At 34.1% G+C, this 24710-nt stretch overlaps 1 protein-coding gene across 1 annotated transcript in view; it reads right to left on the reverse strand.

Annotated features, from left to right (window-relative positions):
• Positions 1-24710, reverse strand: part of ADAMTS6 (ADAM metallopeptidase with thrombospondin type 1 motif 6) — a 259758-nt gene that overhangs the window by 214581 nt on the left and 20467 nt on the right. The window lies entirely within an intron of this gene.

The following is a 24710-nucleotide window of genomic DNA, read 5'->3' on the forward strand; positions in this document are numbered from 1 at the left end:
ACTAATCATTAGAGAAATGCAAATCAAAACTACAATGAGGTATCACCTCACACCGGTCAGAATGGCCATCATCAAAAAATCTACAAACAATAAATGCTGGAGAGGGTGTGGAGAAAAGGAACCCTCTTGCACTGTTGGTGGGAATGTAAATTGATACAGCCACTATGGAGAACAGTATGGAGGTTCCTTAAAAAACTAAAAATAGAACTACCATATGACCCAGCAATCCAACTACTGGGCAAATACCCTGAGAAAATCATAATTCAAAAAGAGTCATGTACCACAATGTTCATTGCAGCACTATTTACAATAGCCAGAACATGGAAGCAACCTAAGTGTCCATTGACAGATGAATGGCTAAAGAAGATGTGGCACATATATACAATGGAATATTACTCAGCCATAAAAAGAAACGAAATTGAGTTATTTGTAGTGAGGTGGATGGACCTAGAGTCTGTCATACAGAGTGAAGTAAGTCAGAAAGAGAAAACAAATACCGTATGCTAACACATATATACGGAATCTAAAAAAAAAAAAAAAAAGGTTCTGATGAACCTAGGGGCAGGACAGGAATAAAGATGCAGATGTAGAGAATTGACTTGAGGACACGGGGAGGGGGAAGAGTAAGCTGGGACGAAGTGAGAGAGTGGCACTGACATTTATACACTACCAAATGTAAAATAGATAGCTAGTGGGAAGCAGCTGCATAGCACAGGGAGATCAGCTTGGTGCTTTGTGATCACCTAGAGGGGTAGGATAGGGAGGGTGGGAGGATATGGGGATATATATACACATATAGCTGATTCACTTTGTTATACAGCAGAAACTAACACAACGTTGTAAAGCAATTATACTCCAATAAACATGTTTAAAAAAAGCAACTTCATTCAACCAGTTAGTCAGTCTAAAACTTTGGAGCTTTCATTTACTCCTCTCTTTCTCTGATGTCCCTAGCCCCTATTCAGTACACTGGCAAAAATTGATTAACTCTGCCTTCTAAGCATATATTTAGAATGTGACTCCACTGCCACGATACTGGTTCAAGCTCCTATCAAGTCTGACTGGAAATGTTCAATAACTTTTAACTGGTAACTTGGCTTTCACCCTTGCTCTTTTTACAGCATGTTATCCACCTAGAAGTCAAAATGATTTTGCAGTGCCTTTCTCTCTCACTCAGTAAAATACTATCTTTACCATGGTCTCCAAGTTCATACAAGATCTAGTCCATGAACATCTCTGATCTTACTTTCTACCTCTCTCCCCATCCCCATCATTTACTCAGCTCCTGTCACACTGGTCCCTTGGTTTTCCCTTGAATATGTTTAGCTTGCTCCTGCCTCAAGGCCTTTATTCTCCCTGTATCATTTGACCAGACGCTTTTCTCCTAGTATCTACGAGTATCCACCTGACTTACTCTATCACGTCAACTGAGTCTCTAAAATTAAATTTCACCTTACAAGAAGCCTCCTGACCACACTATATAAAACAGTGATTCCCACACACATACATAAACACATAATGGACTTTCAAGATTCTAATATCTTCATGCATTTATTACTAGCTAACTTATTCTGTATTCATTTATCTTGCTTTTCATCTGTGTCCCGAACTTAAATGCAAGCTCTTCCAAAGACAGCAGGAATTTTGTTTGTTCACTGTTGTACTTCAGCTCTTAGAATGCATGGTACATAAGGGCTCGATAAAAATAAATTCATGAATATTACACATTATCCCAATGTAAAATCACTGCTTAAAAGTCTTCATCCAAGTTGACCATTATATCCAGATGTGATATATCAAAAATTCTAATAAGCTTTCACATTTTAGTATTGATATTAATTAATCAATGAATTAAGAAAATACATTTGACTCAGTTTTTTAATATAAGCACTGTAGGTTACTTAAAGGCTTTGGCCTCTATGAAAATCACATACTCTAAGAAGAGAAAACATAGTATTTATAATTTCAGAAAATTATTTTCAACTCCATTTGGTTAATTTATCATATTCTTTCCTTAAAACATACTTATGCTCCCAGGCAATACTGGGAGCAAGGGAAGATAGAGACAGGGCATCAGAAAGAGAAGTTGGGAGTCCCAGTGACAAACTTGGACATGTCACAAGTGCTCAAGTCCCAGACATTGTTGGTAACCAACTAAGAAACATGTCTGTGTACCATGAAAAATAACATTTAATCTTATATAAATTATTATTACATACAAATTCAATCATGTTACACTTAACAGTTTATATTGAGCAATGCATAACTCATCAAGTTGAATAAATTACAGATACAAATTAGAGCTAATAATAGTTGTTAGCATTCTTTTTTCTTATGCTGTAGACTGAAGGTTTGTGTCCTCCCCAAAATTCATATGTTGAAGCCCTAAACCCCAATTTGATGGTACTTGGAGGCTGGGCCTTAAGAAGGTAATTAGATTTAGGTAGGCAAAATCATAAGATAAATATAGTGCCTCTTCCTGCTGATTCAATTTTATTCAAAGATAGGGGTACATTGGGGAAAAGAAAAAAACAATTTAAATGTTAACTGAAATTATTTATTATTAAAATAAACATGGATATATTATGGAGTAACAGGTGCACAGAAGCCTTGAAATAAATTATGCATTTGTTGAAGGTTGTCACAAGCTAAAATCTAGATTCTCCTGTAGATCACTTTACTATGCCCTTAAGGGTGGGGAAGTAGGGAATTAGAGCTGCCCTACAATGAATTCCATTTGTAAGTCTCCTACAAGTCAATTAATCTCACTAGGGTGCTAAATATTAATAATAGCTATCATTTATTGAGTGTTAATTTGTACCAGGCATTGTTCTAAAATACTTACAAGAATTATTTAATCTTCATAATCACTCTATGAGGTAGGTCATTATTATAATCCCTATTTTATAGGTGAGGAACATTAAGTACAAAGAAGTGATTTGTCCAAGGACACACAGGAAAAGCAAGGGACATCTTTAATGCAACAAATGATTACAATGTGGTATATTTTGGGAGAATATATATTTTCAAAAGTGAAAACAGGACTATCAAATGCTAAAAGCCTTTAAGAACCAAGAAATTAAATTGTAATAGTAGAACGACAAACATGAATTCAGAGCCTCACTTATTAACAGTTAGTCCTTGGAAGAGTGAATTACAATTGTAAAGTCATGTATAACTACTTTTTTGTGCAAGCACACATACACATATTACTTGACCATACACACATAATTTTATAGTGTAAAACAATGTCCTATAAATATTTTAAGGAAATAATCTTATTACTCTTACCTTGACAGTATGTTGTAAACTATTTACATGTTATACATTCATAGCACACATCACCAATATGCCTACACAAATAAACCTGGAGAAGATGTATATATAATTTATATACATCTGCTTTAGCAATAAAGATATAGATGATTCATATTGAGATATATGATAGTTATCATACATGAAAAGCAAAAAGAAAAGATTGTTTATGCAAAGTACATATTTGATACCAAATAACAAAATTAATTAAATAAAACTAAATTAATAATGTAATTGAAAAGCAACAATTAATTTATTGAAAACCATTCAAAATAATACTAATAAAGTGTTTTTCTGAAAATCCAACTATTTGCAGCTGGAAACTGTTTAATGTTAGTTTACAAGTCCCTAATTATGTGTATCTCAGTACTTTCTACTATGTTGCTTAATTTTATGAATATCAAGTTTTCACAAACCTTTATAACTTGCTTAAGAGTTTGCTAATAAACAGTCCTAAACTACACATTAAAAATCAAAGTTCATAGAACTGTATTTACTTCTCTGTAGCATCAAAGGAAGAACCTGTAGTTTTGATCAATCTGTAGCCTCTCAAAATGACCTTATAAAACCTAGCAACAGGCCTCCGTATCTTCTTAAAGAATCACGGGTTACAACTATAGGCAGGCCCAGTGGGACATCCTCTCAGATGACAATGGTTTCTCTAAAGGAACTCGGAGGTAAGCCTATATTTTCCTAAGTCTCTTTCCACTTTCAAGAAAGTGAATAAATGAAAACTTGGCATGATACCTATGCAAGATTGCAAACCTTAGCATAAGTTGTCAGTCATAGTTTTCCCAGGCAATTTCCTTCAGTAGGGCAATGTTATTACTCAGGTTTTCCAGAAACATGTCCAATAATAAGCACTGCAGGGAAATTTTTTAAAGCAAACTTGTTTCATCATTATCTATAAATGACCATTTGTAAAAGAAGATTAATATTTAAAATTAGACAAAATATAAGCAATATTATTAATCATTCCTAATTAGCCAGTTAAATTATAAAATGAAAGATTCCTTTCCATCCCCAAAGAATGTGTTCATCTAATGTCTTCCATATTTAACCCCAGAAAAAACTGCATTTGTAACTTGATTCCATAAAGTAAAAGTCATTTTACAATAAAGGTATACCCTTTTCTTACACATTAAAGCAATACGATTAATAAAGAACCAACTAAATACACACTCTATAAGTTCAGTGGCCATTGAAGACTGCTATTCTACTGGTGTTTTAGATTAATCTTATTCCTTCTCTAAACAATTATAATTTCCTTTTGCCTCCTCTATAGTCTGTTATATAGTTCAATTAACAGATATATATTTATCAATACTAAATGCTAAACTATGAAAAATAAATCAAACTATGAACTTGCCCTAAGGGAGGGAATGCTAATAGATTTTCATAAATAACTATAATATTAGATGCAAAGTGACAAAGGTATTGTAAGAAGAACATAGATAAAGCCATATGAGAGATGTGATTATTTTTGGTTTCTTGGGGGGGGATAAAGGAAACAAATTTTAACAGGATTTCTAAGCATTTGAACAAGCCATAAAGGACAGATAGAATTTGGAGATGATTCAGAAGGGGAGAAGACTAGTTCTAGTGCAGGAACACTTCCAAAAAAAGGCAAAAATTATGAAAATGTGTTTTGTAGACATGAAGGACAAGAAGTGTACTTTGCCCTTACCTCTGATCATACAAAAATGAACTCAAAATGGATCAAAGATTTAAGTGTAAGAGCTAAAAAATTTTAGAAGAAAATTTTTAGAAATTTTAGAAGAAAACGTAAGATTAAATCTCTGTGACCTTGTATTCAGCTTTGGTTTCTTAGATATGACACCAAAAGCACAAGAACCAAAGAAAAAATAATTCTGAGTTCATTAAAATTTCAAACTTTTGGGCTTCAAAAAACACTACCAAAAAAGTGAAAAGACAATCCAGAGAATGGGGAAAAAAATATCGGTGCATCATATATTTGATAAGAGTCTAGTATATAGAATATATAAAAAACTATTATAAATCAACAATAAAGAATTTTACCATCTGACTCTATCTTTCTAACTTTATCCCCCACTTTTTTGTTTATTTTTTAAACTGAGATAGAATCAATATGCCATAAAATTCACATTTTAAAAGTGTACAATTCTGTTATTTTAGTATATTCACAAAGTGGTACAACCACCACCAATATCTAATTCCAGAACATTTTTATCATCATAGCAAAAGAAATCCTGTACCCATTAGCAGTCACTCTCTATTTCCTCCCAGGCCTAAGCAACACCTAATCTATATCCTGTTTCTATATTTTTCTTATTCTGGACATTTCATATAAATGGAACCATATAATATAGATACAGCCTATTTGTTTCCTTTCACATAGTATGCTTTCAATGTTCATCGATACTGTAGCATGAATCATATCTTCATTCCTTTTTATGACTGAATAGTATAACAATGAATGGATACAGTACATTTTAGTGCAATTTAACCACTATCATTCCTAAAATATTATTACTTTATTATTAAGTGATAAATAAACTTTAAAAAGGAAAGGCAAATTTACTAATGGGTTCAATTAGATTCAAGATTAATCTATTTTCTATTTTACATAGGGAACTGGATATATGAAAAAAATGAAAGTGAATGTAAGATGTTAAAAACAGAAAAATGAAATTAAGTATTTTAAAAGCCAGGGAAAAGAGTAGGCAGACTTAAGGAAAAAGAGAACTTATAAAAAAAAGAAAAAAAATGTATAATTTTAAACAAAAAATCTGGGACTTCCCTGGTGGTGCAGTGGTTAAGATCTGCCTGCCAATGCAGGGGACACGGGTTCAAACCCTGATCCAGGAAGATCCCACATGCTGTGGAGCAACTAAGCCTGTGTACCACAACTACTGAGCCTGAGCTCTAGAGCCCGCTAGCCACAACTACTGAGCCCACATGCCACAACTACTGAGCCCACATGCCACAACTACTGAAGCCCACGCACATAGAGCCCGTGCTCCGCAACAGGAGAAGCCAACACAATGAGAAGCCCATGTACCACAACGAAGAGTAGCCCCCGCTCTCTGCAACTACAGAAAGCCCGTGCACAGCAACGAAGACCCAATGCAGCCAAAAATAAATAAATAAATTTATTTAAAAAAAAAATAAAAAATCTGTGAATGAGTTAAACAGAAGATTAATCACAGCTGAAGTGAGAATTAGGAACTTGTTGTTATGAAAAAATTACCCAGACTGCAGCACAAAGACACAAGTAGATGAAAATTACGGGGGAAAAAAAAAAGATTAAAAGAACAGAAGATTAAATGATAAGGTTAAACATACATCTAAAGAGACCCAGGAGGAAATAAAGTTAAAAAAAACCTATATTTGCAAATCTAATACCTGATAAACTTCCAGCAGTGATGAAATATACAAATCCACAGATACAAAAGGTACATTCTATATTAACCAAGATAAATACCTAGAAATATATTCCTTAAGAGAAATTCAGAAGGGCAAAGATACAGAGAAGAACCTGACAGTTAAAAAGATTGATCACACATGCAATGATAATCACACTAACCTCACACATCTTATCAGCAACAGTAGGAACCAAAAGAGAATAAAATATTATTTTCAAAATGTTGAGAGAAAGTAACCATCAACCTAACTAACTATTGTGAACCCAGCAAAACTATCTTTCAAAGTCTAGGGCAAAATAAAGACATTTCCAGATCAAAGACAGAGAAAGTTTACTACAGACTTTCTCTAAAGAAACTTCTAAAAATGCACTTCAGGAAACAGGAAAATAATCCCTAATATGCAAGGCAGTATAGTGAAGAAAGGAACTGGTACATACGTAAATAAGTAAAAACAATAGTTATCTATATAAAAATTGCAATGATGATGATGGGGAGAGTGGTGATGGTGGCATGGTGGTGGTGGTGTCTAGTTTGTGGAATTGAAAAGAAATTAGAAATAATAATACAGAACAATATCATAGAAGTCAAGAGGAGTGGTCATACCTAGATGTTTTAATGTTTTGATTTGTTCAGCAAAAAATGATACTGATTAGCTTTACTGTGTTATGTACGCTTGATAAAATTTCAAGAGTAACCATTAAAAGCATAAAAATGAAATATATAACTTCCATACAAATAGAGGAGAGGGGGGAAATAAAAAATAAAAAGAAATAAGCAAACAACTCAATCAATACACTGTGGTGATGGTTGCACAACTCTGTGAATATACTAAAAACCATTGAATTGTATACTTTAAAAGGGTGAACTGTATGGTCTGTGGATAGTATCTAATAAAATTGTTACCAAAAAAACCCAATCCAAAAGAAATAAGACAACTATGTTTTGGTTTCTTCTATAAATGCACTGATTTCTAAAACTGTGACTGATTACCGTAAGTGGCAAACATAACTGGTTTACAAAAAGCACAAAAACAGCAGTGGTAGAAAAGAGAGCTTACTGACAGGAAAATGTATATTTGGTATACAAAAAAACCAAAGTTTAAAGTAAGAGTAGACAGATAACCAAATACACTAAATGCAGGTATAAATCAAAATTCCAGTATGACTCAGAACAATATTTGAAAAAAATTTTTTTGTCTTTAATTTAAAGCTATACTTCTAGAAAAAAAAAAGGATAAGTTTTGAAAATGAGAAAACATAACTAATCAAAATTCTAATCACAATTAAGTTATATAAGAATTTTTATTACAAACTTCTCTTGTTTTAAGAAATTATTTATGAAAAAGGAGATGTAATATAACAAGTATACTTAAGAAGCTCAAAAATCATGACTTGAAAGTCATTTTAATCACTGCCTCTATTCCCACTAGAAAGGTTCACTAAGCACACACTGAGAAAGTGTTATTCTTTTTAGTCACCTTTCATTTAATAAATATTCAGACCCAAGAATATAATCATTATTCGTCTACAAACTCTATGAAAAAGTAAAAGTACTTACATGCCAAAGGAAGAAAGCCAGAGCAGAGATATAGGGCTTCAAGTAGTACTTGCCTGAGAAGCACTGAAATGACTCAGTAGTTTACATGCTGCACCCAAGTTGGGTAGATAATATACTTGCTTTTTTCTGGAGACTATTAACTTATTTTACATATTTGAATTTTCCTGAGGACCCTGTTACACAACAAAGTACCTTGCTACCTGGTAATCCTGATGACTTCCTAGAGAGTTTACCTGGCAGAAGTCCAAAGGGATGCCAGTCTATATTGAATTGACACTTGTACAAAAAGTAGGAAATCAAAGCTTTCTTTCTAACTCTACTAAGGATCACAACCAGAATACTTAAGAAAAAAATTGAGAAAGTGAAGAATTGCCATGGGAAGGAACAGGGTCAATGGGAAATAAAAATAAATTTACTGTATACATTATATTATTTACCATCATACTACTGAAGGATTAATCATAACTAACCAACCCTAAGTAACAAGACAAAATTAAAATTAAATCACTAAATTGGGGCTATTTTAAAAGAAAGTCAATAAAATGGAAGGCTAGTAATACATTTGACATAGAAAAAATACACAGTAATTCTATTTGAATAATCAACATTTTATAAACAAAATTAGAAACTGTTATTACATACTATGTAGTCCAATCATGTCTGATTTTATAGGTAGTATTTTAAGAAAGTAGGTATTTTAACAACTGTTTACTGAACAATTAAGGTGTTACCATGGTACCTTCCATGAAGTCACAAAACTACACTTAATAATTTATCTTGAATTTTACAAATTTTGTCTATTCCACATACATCATTATCAATATACGTTGATATGATATTAACTATCATATGATAGCTAACTTCAGCTATCATTATCAACATTAGTTCTATATTTCTGAATGACTTAAATAAATTATCTTTGCTAAAAGGAAATGGAAAATTAAAAATTAACCACCTTTGAAAAGACTGAGACAAGAGGCTGAAAACTGGGATTAGTTTGAAAATCTGTATGCAAAAGATTAGGTATTTCTACAAGTCTAGAAAATCGCCCTCCTTCACATCCCTAACCTCCAGTTTTGTTCTCTGAAGAAATGAAACTAGAGAGGCTCAGTTTCAAGGATATCTTACCCAGTGGCAGGCAAAGGTTAAAGCCCAAGGCTGAAAAAACTGAGAGTGTGCTTACATGGAACCTTTCCACCCCGTCCCCCATCTTGCTTTCAGAACACTTGCAATTAGGCAGGAAACTGTTAGGTTATTTTCTGGAGAAACGGAATGGTCTCACAGAAAAGACCCATAGACACTGACACTTTTGCTCCCACGAAAAAAGTCAAACCACTTGAAATCACCCTAAGGGAAACCCTCCTCAACAAGCCCTACCCAATGTAAATATGGTTCCCAATTAGCATTTTTTCAATATGAACAGACAGCCAAGGGTGCTCAAAGAAAGAGAAAGCAAAAATAAACAGGGGAAAAAGAGTGACTGTGCTTGCACTTGTAGCAAATATTCTCATACAAACTAAACTCTTTACCACCTATTTTACTTACTAGTGCTTATTATTTTCATGTGCTGTTTCCTTTGCCTAAAACACATGCCCTTGTCATGTCCTCCTCCAGTAGGCTAACTCCTCATCCTTCAGAACTTTTAAATCCAGTCACCTTATTAAAGAGACTTTTCTACTACCTTACATAGTTTATCTCTATACATATCACATACATTTCTTTGTTCGTTTACTTATTCATAATCTATTTCTCTCTGTAGAGTGAAAGCTAAGGGCTCAGACTTTTATCTTAGTCATTGTGATCCCAACAATTTATACACAGTAAGCACTCAATAAATGTTGAATATATGTTAATAAGTGTTGTTAAATGTCTCAGTGAATGAATAAATGCAGCTTTATGATATTCTTGGAAGAGATAACAATTTCTTTACATCTCAGGATTATTTTTAAATCGCTTACTTATTTCTTTTTTCCAGTCTTTCCACTGCAGCCCTATAGAGCCCTATATAAATCTCTTAGTCTTTGCTTTCTCAATTATCCTTTATCAATAGTAAAATGTAGAAACAGTTTATTTTATGAAGGAACTTCTGAAGTTACTATATCATTTCAAGCGTATCTTTCAGGCACTTAAACCCATTTGGAAACTTAAACCTAGAACTCCAGAGAAATGGACTGGTTGGCCGGATCCCCTAAATACATCATATACCTTTGCAAGAACTATAATTCATCTTCTTCCCTCTTAATAGTGTTTTTAAGTGTGTAGGTTCTGCTAACATAGCTCCCAACATATGTAAACTATTAGGAACCAGGAACAAAGATATGGGAGATTAGCAAACAAAAAATATCAATTCAAAGCAAGGAAACAGAGGAAATGCTTGAAAATTCTGTGAGAGCTGAACTTAATATATATTAAATTCCCAGGGTCAAGTTATTAATTTCTCGATATTAGTTTCCAAATTGGAACCTCTTTTGCTTTTTATGACAGGAAAAAATACTGTTATTGCCATTCAGGGACAACCTGAAATAAGAAAAGCTGCAGAAAGAGCAGGTTTAAAGGAAAGATTGGGAATTTGGTTTAGGACATGTGAAGTTTGAGATGCATGGAGATGTAAATTAGGCAACTTGATACACAAATACAGAGTTTAGGGGAGGGGTCTGGGCTGAAGATGTATATTTAAATATAAATGGTGCTTAATGGAATCTAAAAAAAAAAAGAAAAAAATGGTTCTGATGAACCTAGGGGCAGGACAGGAATAAAGACGCAGACATAGAGAATGGACTTGACACCGGGAGGGGGAAGGGTAAGCGAAGAGAGAGAGTAGCATTGACATACATACACTACCAAATGTAAAATAGATAGCTAGTGGGAAGCAGCCGCATAGCACAGGGAGATCAGCTCGGTGCTTTGTGACCACCTAGAGGGGTGGGATAGGGAGGGTGGGAGGGAGACGCAAGAGGGAGGAGATATGGGGATATACGTACATGTATAGCTGATACACTTTGTTATAAAGCAGAAATTAACACACCATTGCAAAGCAATTATACTCCAATAAAGATGTTAAAAAAAAACCTGTATAGATGTACCTAACCATATAGATGTTACTTAAAATCATGAAAATAAATGAGATCACTAAAAGTAAATGTAAGCTGAGAAGAGATTGTGAGAGAAATCAGTAAAAGACACAAACACTACTTTTTTCTTATTCTAGAAGGATGTTTCAGAATTATTTCTATCAACATTTCTTTAACATTGGCTTATTATTAAGGTGCTGAGAATTTATGAAATGAGAAAGATATCATTTACAGGGATGCTGATTTTTGATAAATTTGGGGGGAGTGGGGTAAGAAAGATAAAGCCAATTTAGTAAATATAAATATAAATATAAATATAAATATAAATATAAATATAAAATAAAAAGAATCCAGTGTGAAAATTTAACCAAAAGAAGAAGAAGAATTCATCATAAACGTTTCCAAGTGGAGTTTTCCCCCCTTCTTTAAGCCCCAAATCTCCTTTTTCTCTTTCTCCTTTACCCTTTTACCTCACTCATCAAGAAGTCCTCATCTTCCAGTACAAGAACTCAAAGATTTTTGGCTGGCATTCAATTCTTTGGGATAAGAAAAAAAAGGAAAGTGAAATGCTAATTCAAATGGTTCTAAAAAGCCTTTCTGAACGGGAGAGAAAAGAGGCACTGAATTTTTTCTACCCATTGTTCACTGCTTTGCATATATTAGCACTTAATCACACACACACACACACACACACACACAAAATCATCTATCCTCTACACCCCTTCCAGGGACATTTTTTGAATTTGTTCATGTCACTTTTCTGCTTAAATTTCTCCAATACCATCCACTATGTAAATAAAATAAAAGCTAAATTTTTTTTACTAGTTTTGTTGATTCTCTAAAAATAAAAGAAATAATGCTTTATGCATTATTCTGTAGCTTTGTTGCCTTGCTTTATTTTATGTCATGAAGAATTTTCCATGTCCATATACTCCGGATTAGCATTGCATAGTATGGACATACTTGTACCTGTGTACAAAGAGAATTCCATTGTTTTTAATAATTAAAAAATAAACAGGACTTCCCTGGTGGCACAGTGATTAAGAATCCGCCTACCAATGCAGGGGACAACGGGTTCGAGCCCTGGTCTGGGAAGATCCCAGATGCCGCGGAGCAACTAAGCCCGTGTGCCACAACTGCTGAGCCCGTGTGCCACAACTACTGAAGCCCACGTGCCTAGAGCCCATGCTCCACAACAAGAGAAGCCACCACAATGAGAAGCCCGAGCACCGCAACGAAGAGTAGCCCCTGCTTGCTGCAACTAGGGAAAGCCCCTGAGCAGCAACAAAGACCCAACGCAGCCAAAAAATTAAAAAATAAAATTAATTAAAAAACAAAAGAAACCAATTTAAATACTCATAAATAAGGCAAATATATACACAGCAGCATGCCATATTATCAATTCAATAAACATAGCTTGAATGAATGAATCAGTGAATGAATTTCTACCTTCCCAACCTTACCTACATTTTCTACCATAAAAATATTGTGCTTTAGTTACCCAAATGAACTTTTAGTTTCCCCAATTTTCTCTCTCACATTTTATATCATTGCACATGCAGTGCTTCCTTCTTGAACAAGCACCTATTATTTATCCAAATTCCTATTAAACTTTCAGGTCCCTGAAGAAATATTATACTTTCATGTAAAATTAGGTACTGCTTCTATGATTCCACTATACTTTGTCTTCTCAAAACCTACTTGTACCTAACATACAGTTAATAATATCTCCAAATTATTACTGTGCCTCCCTACCAGGTACCTATTTAAAAGGATAATAAGAAGCCATCATGAACAACTTTGTCAATACATTCTACAATTTAGATGAAATACATTCTTGAAAGACTCAAACTACCAAAGCACACTGAATAAGATAACCTTAATAGCCCTATATCTCCTAAACACCTTGAATTGGTAGTTAAAAATCACCCCATAAAGAAAATTCCAGGTCCAGATAGCTTCATTTGTGAATTCTATAAAACATTTATAGTGAAGTAATACCAATTCTACGAGAGTTTTTCCAGAAGATTGAAAAGGAGAAAATATTCTCTAACTCATTCTGTGAGGTCAACATTAGGTACCCCCCTAATACCAAAACCAGACAAAGACATTATTAAAAAAAAAACTACTGAACAATAGCCTTCATACATATAGATGCAAAAAACTATAAACAAAATTTTGGCAAATCATATCTAATGATATATTAAAAGAATAATACATCATGACCAAATTGGGTTTATCTCAGAAATTCAAAGTTGATATAACATCCTAAACCAATCAATGCAATTCACTGTATTAAACTAAAAAACGAAAAACCATATATATGATCATCTCAATAGATGCAGAAAAAGCATTTGACAAAATCCAACATCCATTCTTAATAAAAAAATCTCAGCAAACTAGGTATAGAAGGGAACTTTGTCAGCCTGATAAAGGGCATTTACAAAAACCCTAGAGCTAGCATCACATTTAATGATGAAAGATGGAATGCTTTCTCACTAAGATCAGGAACAAGACACTGATGTCTGCTATTGCCACCTTATTCCACATTGTACAAGAGGGTCTAGCAGTGAAATAAGGCAAGAAAGAAATGTCTTTTATGATTAAAAGGAAGAAGTAAAACTATCTTTAATCTCAAAAAACATGATCATCTTTGTAGAAAATACCATTGGAATCTTTAAAAAACTACTTAAAGTAATAAATAAACAGCACAGTTATACAAAATCAACTGCATTTTTATATACTCGTGATGAACAATTAATAAGTTAATTTTTTTAAAGTACCATTTACAATAACATCAAAAAAGGACAAGAGGTGTGAAAACACTGAAAACCACAAAAATTGCTGAGAAATTAAAAAAGACCTAAACAAATGGAGAGATATACCTTGGCTGTAGGTAGGAAGAATTCTCATTGTTAAGATGTCAATTCACGAGGTCCAGCCCAAACCCAAGAGGAGGGGATTACACAAAGTCCTGAACATCAAGAGGCAGAGATCATCGGGGACCATCTTAGAAGACTGCCTACCATGGGTACCAATATTAGTAAAGTATCTCTGCATTAATTTTTGTTGAACCCCCTTATAATTTCTCTAAAAGGACTCTGGAGCCAGACTACCTGGTTTAAATTCTGGGTCTTCTAATTAATGTGTGATCTTGCCAAACATTTAACTTCTTCATGCCTCAGTTTCCTCATCTATAAAATAGAGATAATAATAGAACCTATCTCATGCAGTTATTGTGAGGTTTAAATGATTAAATATAGTTCTGAAAAGCACCAAGTATTTGGCACATAATAAACAACTGCACAAATACATCCATAAAAACAACATAAATATTTACTTACTATTCATTAAAGTTGTGTTGATTACAACACATCCGTCTTTGATTTAACTACTTAATGATGCCCATTACAAAAAAAGAACAGTTTTAGCCAAGATGTGTACAAATATAATTTACTAAATTGCATGTTATTTAGTCAACCTTAGGCATTGAAGGAAAAGTTATCTTCTTATTTGCATTTTTAAATCAAAGTTTAACAAGGAAACATATGTAATGTCTGGGATGACCATAATCCTGTTTTATGGTCCTCGTTTGTGCCTATTATCTAGGCAAAACTGCCAATGGTAACCTCTTTCACTCTTAAAGTGTCCCAGACTGCACAAAAATTAAGGTCACTGAAGTGTGTCATAATCCTAGATTGGAATGGAAACTGAATCTAGATAAACACATCTGCGTAAGGAGCAAACAAACCAGGGATGAAGAAAGAAAGAAAGAAAGAAAGAAAAACCTGAAAAAGGAGGAAGAAAGGTATAGGCAGTGGGGATAGGTAAGAATGGTAGAGCCAGAGTGGCAAGAGAATAATAAATGCTTCAAAATGTCCAAATACCAAAACCAATACAACCACAACCCAAACTCAAGATTCCCCTGCTGCTGTAAACCCAGCATATTCTTAAAAGCTTAGTAATACTTCATAAAAAATTTAACTGGCATTTCCTTAAGGATTAAAAAAAAATCCATAAATGAATACCAAATAAATATTAAGGTACCAAATTTAAATTCCTTTTCCTCTGTTTGTAATATATAATCATAAAGTAAATATATAACTCAAATATTCTTTAAAATTTTTTTAAAACTTGTTTAAATCCACACATTACAGGCCAAGTTTTAGCAAGAAACGATTTTTATAGCTATTTTTAATTTCCCACCTGAAAACATTAGTTGACTTTGGAAATTCTAATCCCTTTAAAATCCAGCAGCATCAAAGCAAATACTCATGATCCCGTAAGAGGATAAATATGTTCATTTTAATTAAAGACTAAATTATGTCTGTCACTCGGTGTGCAATTTTTGCATCTGTACTTTGAGTTGCATTTATATGTCCTATGCATTTCATTAATGAAAAATTGAAAAGAAAGTATATTTTTTGAAGAATAGCCTATTAACAGAGACACTCTTAAAAGATCTATATCTTGAATTTTCAAGAATTTTGGCTAATAAGAGGAAAGACGTCCTCGTATGTTCTACAACATGGATGAATCTTGAAAACACTATGCAAAGTAAGAGAAGCCAGTCACAGAAGACTGTATATTGTATGATTCCATTCATACAAAAAGTCTAAAATAAGCAAAGCTATAGAGACAAAAAGTAGATTACAGAATTTAAGTTCTGTTTTATCTTCTTAAATTCTGTTTCTAGAGTATCAAGTACAAACTATTAATCATTTTTTGACCTAATTATAGAGTGTCATAGTCCATTATTTTAAAAGAGTTAATAAATGTCAAGTTGATTTAGATGAGCACTAATAATTGTCAGATAATCCTAATAGATCTAGACTATAGAAACAAGCAATGTAAGTTACTACTACTGATATTTTAACTAAAAACAGATCACAAAAATGGAAGATCAGTTTCAATAAAGCACCATTATTCAATAAAGCATCATATGGTCATATTTGGACAAATGTATACATTATAGCACTAACTCTGGTATTCAGAACTAAAATGTCAGGTATAGTTGATACACTATAGAGAAGTAACCATTGTTTCTAAAGTGTATCACTTTAGGGCTTCCCTGGTGGTGGAGTGGTTAAGAATCCGCCTGCAAATGCAGGGGACACAGGTTCAAGCCCTGGGCCAGGAAGATCCCACATGCCGTGGAGCAACTAAGCCCATGTGCCACAACTACTGAGCCTATGCTCTAGAGCCCGCGGGCCACAACTACTAAAGCCCACGTGCCACAACTACTGAAGCCTGCGCGCCTAGAGCCCGTGCTCCGCAACGAGAGAAGCTACCGCAGTGAGAAGCCTGCACACCGCAACGAAGAGTAGCCCCCGCTCACCGCAACTAGAGAAAGCCGGCACGCAGCAACGAAGACCCAATGCAGCCAAAATAAGTAAATAAATTTATTTTAAAAAAAGTATATCACTTTAGAAAGTGACATGAAACTGCTCTATGATGTGGCAAAAATGTTAAGATTTAATAAAGCTAGGAGAATGATGTCAGCAAGGTGGTGAAGTAGAAGATATCAACCTTCATCACCCAACAGAAACAAAAATTAGATAGCAATCCACAAATGAAAGTAGCCCTGGGAGGGCTCAACAGTACAATTAAGAATCTACAGCAACATAGTAGGGCAAAAAATGGAGAATAACTGCATAGAAAGGATCACTGGGGAGATCAGCTTAGTGGAGATGTCTAAAGGCAACTAGGAACAAAGAGGAAGGGTGGGAACTATCAGCCACAAGCCTCAAGAGCCTTGACAACAGCTGTGGACTCGCCAAAGCTTTCACAGTGGAAGACATCGTAATGCTGGTTTTCACAAGCCCCAGCAGCCTGCTCCAGAGGATACCGGCAGTTTTTACCACCAAGGTGGCCAAAAGCTATTGCTGCCACAGATTCTGGGGAAGGAGATGTCACTGTGTCCACCCCAAGAAGGAGCTGCTGTTGTGCTGGCCTAGGAAAAGAACTTCCAGCACTCCCCAACCCTGAGCACATCCCAGACTCCAGAGTCATAGCTGCTCCACCTGTTCCCACACTCCAGAGCCCCAATCTAGGGCCACTCTGTGGCATCCACGCTCCAGACTCCACCCCTGTCTCTGTTCCACACACTTCAAGCTAGCCAGCGCCTGGACCCAAGTGCCACTGTTGCTCTCTATGTGCTCATGCTTCAGACTCCGTCTTCACGGCCACTTCACACATACCTGCAACTCATACATCATTGCTGCTGTGGTACAGCCAGCACACCAACCCGAGAGCTGCTGTCACTCTGCAAGCACTAGCACTCCAGTCCCCAGGTCCATGACTGCTCCACAGGTGCCCACACATCAGACACCAGCACTGGTGTAAGCTCTTCCAAGCCGGACCCAGCACCAAGAGAAATCCCCTGCACCATGACCTATGCGAGAAAAAGAGATCAGATGGTCTCCAGCAGCCTTTGCTACTGCTGCAGACAAAAGCAGCCTTGGCCGTTGGGGACCCCTGCAATCTTCATCAATGCTAACCTCAGCTGATGAAGCTGCATGAAGACTACACTGCTGGACCTTCTCCAGAGCTAGAAATGCTTCAGCTTTAAGGATACATATAGACTGAAAGTGAAGGGATGGAAAAACATATAAAAGATATGTCATGCAAATGGAAACCAAAATAGAAAAGGGGTAGCTAAACTCATATCAGACAAAATAGACTTTAAGTCAAAAGCTGAAAAAGAGATGAAGAAGGTCATGATATAATGATAAAGGGATCAATTCATCAAGAGTATATAACAATTGTAAATATATATGTACTCCAAAATCAGAGCACCTTAACATATAAAGCAAATACTGGAAGATCAGAAGGCAGAAATAGGCAGCAATACAATAACAGTAGGGAACTTCAATACCTCACTTTCAACAATGGACATACAGATCACTCAGACAGAAAATCAATAAGAAAATGTTGGACTTGAACTATATGTTAGACCAAACAGACATAATAGACATGTACAGAACACTGCATGCAACAGAAGCAGAATACACATTCTTCTCCAGCACATCAGGAACATTCTCCAGGATAGATCATATAATAGGTCACAAAACAACAAGTGTCAACAAATTTGAGATTGAAATCATGAACACAATGGTATGAAACTAGAAATAGGAACAACAGGAAAAAAGCAGGAAATACATGGAAATTTAAAAACACGCACTGCTGAACAATGTACCAAAGAAGAAACCAAAAGAATAGTCAAAAACAATCTTGACACAAACAAAAATGGGAAAACAATGTACCAAAACTTATGGGATACAGCAAAAGCGTATCTATGAGGGAAGTTTACAGCAATAAATGACTACATTAGAAAAAGGAAATATCTCAGACAAACAACATAACTTTACAACTTACAGAAAATAGAAAAAGAAGAACAAACTAAGCCCAAAGTTAGTAGAAGGAAGGAAATAACAAAGGTCAGAACAGAAATAAATGAAATAGAGGTTAGAAAACCAATAGAAAAGATCAAGAAAACTAAGAGCTGGTTTTCCAAAAAAAAATAAACAAAATTGACAAACCTTTAGCTAAACTAAGAAAAAAAGAGAGAAGACTCAAATAAGTAAAATGAGTAATGAAAGAGGAGACATTAAAACTGATACCACATAAATACAAAGGATCATAAGAGGCTACAGCCAACAATTATACACCAACAAATTGGATAACCTAGAAGAAATGGATAAACTATTAGAAACATACAACCTATCAACTGAATCATGAAGAAATAAAAAAAACACATAGACCTATGATGAGTAAGGGGATTAAATCAGTAATCAAAAATCTCCCAACAAAGAAAGTCCAGTACTAGATGGCTTCACTGGTGACGATTACAGAACATTTAAAGAGGAATAATACCAATCGTTCTTAAACTCTTCCCAAATATTGAAGAGAAATGAACATTTCCAAATTCATTTTAAGAGGCCAGCATTACTCCGATACCAAAGCCAAATAAGGATACTACAAGAAACAAAATTACAGGCCAATATCCCTGGTGAACATAGATGCAAAAGTTCTAAACAAAATATTAACAAACAAAATGCAGCAGAGTTTTGAAAGGATCATACACAATGAAGTAGGATTCATCCCTAGGATGCAAGGATGGTTCTACATTCACAAATCAAAAAATGTGATATACCACGTGAACAGAATAAAGGATAAAAATCATATGATCATCTCAATAGCTGCAGAAAAAGTATTTGACAAAACTCAACAGCTGTTCATAATAAAAACTCTCAACAAATTAGGAATAGATGGAATACACCTCAACAAAACAAAGGTCATATATGACGAGCCCACAGCTAACATTATACTCAATGTTAAAAGTCTAAAAATGTTTCCTCTAAGATTAGGAATAAGACAAGGATGCCCACTCTTTCCACTTTTATTCAATATAGTACTGGAAGTCCTAGCCAGAGCAATTAGGCAAGAAAAGGAAATAAAATGTATCCAAATTAGAAAGGAAGAAGTAAAATTCTCTGTTTGCAGATGACATAATCTTATATACAAAAAAACCTAACAACCCTACCAAAAAACTGTTAGAACTAATAAATGAATTTACTAAAGTTGTAGCATACAAAATCAACGTGCAAAAATCAGCTGCATTTTGATACACTAACAATGAACTATCTAAAAGCAATCCCATTTACAATAGCATCAAAAACAATTAAATACTTAGTAATAAATTTAACCAAGGAGGTGAAAGATCTATACTGGAAACTATAAGATATTGATGAAAGAAATTGAAGACAAAACATCTAAATGGAAAGGTACTGCTTGTTCTTGGACTAGAAGAATTAATGTTGTTAAAATATCCATACTACCCAAAGCAATCTACAGACGCAATGAAATTCCTATTAAAATTCCAATGACATTTTTCACAGAAATAGAAAAAAAATCCTAAAATTCATATGGAACCACAAAAGATCTCAAATAGACAAAACAATCTTGAGAAAGAAGAACAGAGCTGGTGTCATCACACATCCTGGTGTCAAACTATATTATAAAGCTAAAGTAATCAAAATAGTATGGTACTGGCATAAAGTCAGATACATAAACCAGTGGAACAGAATCAACAGCCCAAAAATAAACCCATGCATATATGACCAACTAATCTTTGACAAGGGCATCAAGAACATACAGTGGGGGGAAAGGATAGTCTCTGAAATAGATGATGTTGGGAAAACTGGATATCCATATGCCAAAAAAATGAAATCAGACCCCTATCTTACACAACTCACAAAAATAAACTCAAATTGATTAAAAACTTAAATATAGGACCTGAAACTAAAACGCCTAGAACAAAGCATAGATGAAAACCTCCTTGACATTGGTCTAAGCAATGATTTTTTAAATATGACACCAAAAGCACAGGCAACAAAACAAATATAAACAAGTGGGACTACATCAAACTGAAAAGCTCCTGCATGGTATAGGAAACAATCAACAAAATGAAAAGGCAGTATAAGGAATGGGAGAAAATATGTGCAAACCATATATTTGATAAGGGATTAATACCTAAAATATATAAAAATTATACAACCCAAGAACAACAAAAAAAATTCCAATTTAAAAATGGGCAAAGGATTTAAACAGACATTTTTCCAGAGGTAACAAAAATGGCCAACAGGCACATGAAAAGGTGCTCAACATCACCAATCATCAGGGAAATGCAAATCAAAACCACAATGAGATATCACCTCAAACCTATTAGGATGTCTATTATCAAAAAGATAAGAGATGACAAATGTATTGAGGATATGAAGAAAAGGGAACCCTTGTACACTGTTGGTGGGAATGTAAATTGGTACAGCCATTATGGAAGACAGTATAGAGGTTCCCTAAAAATTTTAAATAGAACTATTATATGACCCAGCAATCCCACTTCTGGGTATATACCCAAAGGAAGTGAAATTAGTAAATTAGTATCTTGAAGAGGTATCTGTACTCCACATTCACTGCGGCATTGTTCACAATAGCCAAGATATGGAGACAACCCAAGTGACCATTAACAGATGAATAGATAAAGAAAAGGTGAAATACATACACACACACACACACACACACACACTGGAATATTAGTCAGTCATAATAAAGAAAGAAATCTTGTCATCTGTGACAATGTGGATGAACCTGGAGGGCATTTTGCTATGTGAAACAAGCCAGACAGAGAAAGACAAATACTGTTTGAATTCAGTTATATGTGGACTTTTTAAAAAAAAAAAAGGTGAACTCATAGAAACCAAGGATAGAATGGGAGTTGCCCAGAGTTGGGGGGGTGGGGGGTAGAGTAAATGGGGAGATATTAGTCAAAGGGCACAAACTTTTAGCTATAAAATGAATAAATTTTGAGGATCTAAGGTACAGCATGGTGACTACACATAATGCTATAGGTATACTTGAAATTTGTTAAGAGAGTAGATCTTAAGCATTCTCATCCAAAAAAAGAAAAAAAAAAAAAAAGATAACTATGAGATGGATATGTTAATTAACTTGATTACAGCAATCAGCTCACAATGTATATGTACATCAAATCATCACACTGTACACTTTAAATATACACAATTTTGTTTGTCAATTATACCTCAGGGGTTTTTTTTGGTTTTAATTTTAATTTTTTTGTCTGCACCTCACGGCTTGTGGGATCTTAGTTCCCTGACCAGGGACTGAACCCGGGTCCTCACAGTGAAAGCACAGAGTCCTAACCACTGGACCACCAGGGAATTCCCAGCCTCAGTTTTTTAAAAAAAGGTTAGATAAAGCTAGCTGATATAGAACAGATTTCACTATATATTATATATACATATATACTTACACATAAAAATAAACATAAATGTATATAAAAATTTAAAAATATATGTATATATTAATCATTTTTAATATGCTCTTTGGTGTTAATTCAATACTTTTGATACCAGATAAAACAACAAAATTTTATTTTAAAATTTTTTTTATTTTCTTTCTGTCTAGTTATGGTGATCTGATATCTTTGTACAGCAGTTTGTTTTAAAATTATATCAATAAAATAAAACAATAAAATATCATTTGCTAAGAGGAGGTAACATTTTGAGTTTTTATACTTTTTTCCAAAAGTAACTATGATTACCTAAGTAACTAGGTTCCAAATGGTTTTCTGCTTAAAACATTTAAATCCCTAGGACAAAATTTGGCCTAGTAGAGATAAACATATCCATCAATTTTTCTCTGGAATTCTTGATAAACACACTATATATTCTCCCTAGTGAGCTGACATTTCGAGCAAACATAAATCATGATCTTACCTCTAAGTGGTGGAGTCACAACCCTGAACATGTTAATAAGTGAGTTACATGAAGCAATTTTCAAAGTTAATATAAAATTATCTATGGAATTCTCATAATTATTTTTACTAAAAGTAGCACTGTGATTTAAACATATGTTCAATTTCACAAATAAAAAATATATAAGGGAGAGTCAAGAACTGGTAAAACCCCCAACCAATAAAAACTTAAATATTAGAGATAATACTCAGATAGTCATCTCATTTAGAGAAGTCACTCGGTGGCCCTAATAATTCAAAGATAATTGTAGACTTTTAAGTAAGCTAAAAGTTAATTTGAGACTTCAATAACAATTCAAAAAGGCATTCTATACTGTCCCAAAGGGCATTTTTCTAACCTCCATTACATAACTAATCTAAAATGATATGAGGTATGAATTTTTTGTAGTACTGTTCTTTAAATCCTGAGATAATTTCTAGTGCTATCTGAACATCAGGAGAAAAGTTTCAAAAGAAAATTTTGTGTTCAAATCTCAGACATCAAACAGGCACTCAAAGTAGCTTACAGAAGCAAAGAAGAGCTCTGCAGAGGATCAGAAAAATATCTGGGCCAATTCAGAGTAACAAGTCAGACAGTTGAATGCTGTAGCCAGTACAAAGAAAGGGTGGCTAACTGCCCAGATGTATTTCCCTACTCAAATACTTATAAATGTGCACTCTTAGTGTAACTCCTGTCATTTGATGCAAAAGTTAAAAATCCGGGAATTCCCTGGTAGTCCAGTGGTTAGGACTTGGCACTTTCACTGCAGGGGGGCCTGGGTTCAACCCCTGGTCAGGGAACTAAGATCCCGCAAACTGCGCAGCACGGTGCAGTGCAGCCAAATAAATAAATAAATTGGTTTAAAAAAAAAAAAAGTTAAAAATCCAATGCAGATACAATAATAAAAATGTGAAGCATCAAAAGCCCACTGGGCATCGCCTTTTTTGCGGAGAGGTAGAGTTTTATAAATATAAGTACAGATGCCAATGCAAATATCTGTGATCATTCTGTTAAACATATATAACAGATATTTTCCTCTAGTAATTTCATTGAAACTAATCATATCATATATATTTTTACACAAAAGTTTCTATATTTGCACAATTCCTAGTATATTTTTAACTCCTCAAATATATTTGGAAACCATTCCAGACCACAAGACCTGAGGAATTGCAGAATTTATCAGACTGACGTGTCAACACATATGAATATAGAACCTTAAAATGTTGGTTTTATTCAGCAAGCATATCATAATCAAAGTTTTTTGGTTTACAATGTGAGGTAGATGAAGTCAATTAAAATAAGCGTAACTGTAAAAAAATACATGAACTCAGAAACTTTAACTCTACAACTCAGTTAACAGGAACATTTTTCAAAAAGCTAAATTCACATTATCTTACTGGGTCTCAAGATTCTGATCCTGTATACTTTATACTCCCCCTCCACAGAGTCTAATGTGGAGTCAATGGGCACACCACAGATGACGCATATGTTAAATACTGCCGTGCAAATTAAAAGAAATAATCCACTTAGCCAAGATAGAATAACGCTTCCATTTTGCTTATCTGTTTATTTGTTATTACTTGTTTTCATTTTTAAATACTAATAAGAGATCAAAAGACAAGCATCTTTAAATGATTTAAGCATGGTTCTAACCAACCATGATTAGAGTATTAAGAAGTTAAGACAGACAGCAAAGTATAATCAAAGAAGACAGGATCACCAGGGCTTGAGCCCTGCTCTTTCACTTAAATATTTTGAACTGGTCTCCTCATTTCTTACATGGGAAAAATAATAAGAATATCTACTTCACAGAATTTTTGTTGGAGAGCAAGGAGAAAATGGATCTGAATACAGTTTTATAAAAAAGGAAAGAAATATATGAATTCATCGGGTTATCACCAAGTAATAATTTTGCCTGAGAGAAAAGCTATTCAACATATAGTATAGTAAATATGCTTCTTTATATCTCTTAATTAAAATATTTTAATTTAAATAAACATTCATCTAAGTAAACTGAGTAACCACCGATGTCCTCCTCCCTT

Source organism: Eubalaena glacialis, chromosome 4, assembly GCF_028564815.1.
Source record: "Eubalaena glacialis isolate mEubGla1 chromosome 4, mEubGla1.1.hap2.+ XY, whole genome shotgun sequence".
Lineage (NCBI taxonomy): Eukaryota > Metazoa > Chordata > Mammalia > Artiodactyla > Balaenidae > Eubalaena > Eubalaena glacialis.